Raw genomic sequence first — 1367 nt, 5'->3', positions numbered from 1 at the left:
CACTTATATTTCACATCAAAGAATCATTTAAATGACTGTATATCTCTCACAATAATTTCATTATCCTAATTACCAATATATTCATTACATATACATATGTATATATATATATATTATATATAAGATGTATATAATACAATACATATACATATATATATATATATATATATATATATATATATATATATATATATATATATATATATATATATATATATATGAAATCTTAATTCCATGTCATAATACAAAAATATTCACTAGTTCAGTTACAATGAAAAAATGTAACACTATGAGAAATATAACAGTCTCGTCTAATCACTACCAAGATTCAAGATTCATATTCATATGATCGACGGACTGAAATATCAATAAATCTGGAACCTGGAAACAAGGAGTAATTAATCTTCTTGACCTAGTGCGTATAATGGCGCAGCCTGTTGCCGTAACTGCGGCCTATTTAATGCCTAATTACAGGTAATTCATACCTGTGTATTTCTCCATTACATTCTGTTCAATGAGATTTTGTTCGTCAGATCTTGCGCCATGATTATATGTTCGGCCGTGAAGTCTCGGATTTCGTGCCAAATTCGTGTTTGGAGTTCGCAGGAGGACGTATATAGGCACACATGTATTTGTAAAGACTTTTATCAGTATAAATACTTCACTTCTCCAGACATGTGTTGAGAAACTTATACGAAAATACACACATCAATTTTTGGGACGCGCTAAGAAATTTATATGAATATAAATATATTAATTTTCGGGACATGTGTTAAAAATTCATATGAATATATATTCATTAATTTTTGGGACATGCGTTAAGAAATTGTTGTGTTTACATACATTAACTCTTGGGACGTTTCAAGAAATTTATATGAATATAAATACGTCAAGCTCTGGAACATACGTTAAGAAATTTACGTGAATATACGTATCATACATAAAATTTTGGGACGTGTTAAGAAATTTTATGAATATAAATACATTAAATGATGGGACATGTGTTAAAAATTCATATGAATATTTATTAATTAATTTTTGGGACATGTATTAAGAAATTGTTGTGTTTACACTCATTAACCTTTGGGACGTTTTAAGAAATTTATACGCATATAAATACGTCAAGTTCTGGAACATATGTTAAGAAATTTATATGAATCAGGACCCACTGATATGAATATACGCACATCAAGTTTGGGTACGTTTTAAAAATTCATATGAATACACAGCAATTTTTGGGACGTGTTAAGAAATTTATATGAATATACATACATTAATTTTTTCGTGACACGCGTTAAGAAAGACAAGTTGAGACAAAAGGGGGACAGAGTGAGATGAACACTGATTGGATGAGGAGACTGACTTTC

The sequence above is a fragment of the Macrobrachium rosenbergii genome, chromosome 3, assembly GCF_040412425.1.
Source record: "Macrobrachium rosenbergii isolate ZJJX-2024 chromosome 3, ASM4041242v1, whole genome shotgun sequence".
NCBI lineage: Eukaryota > Metazoa > Arthropoda > Malacostraca > Decapoda > Palaemonidae > Macrobrachium > Macrobrachium rosenbergii.
Note: the sequence above shows the minus strand (reverse complement) of the source record.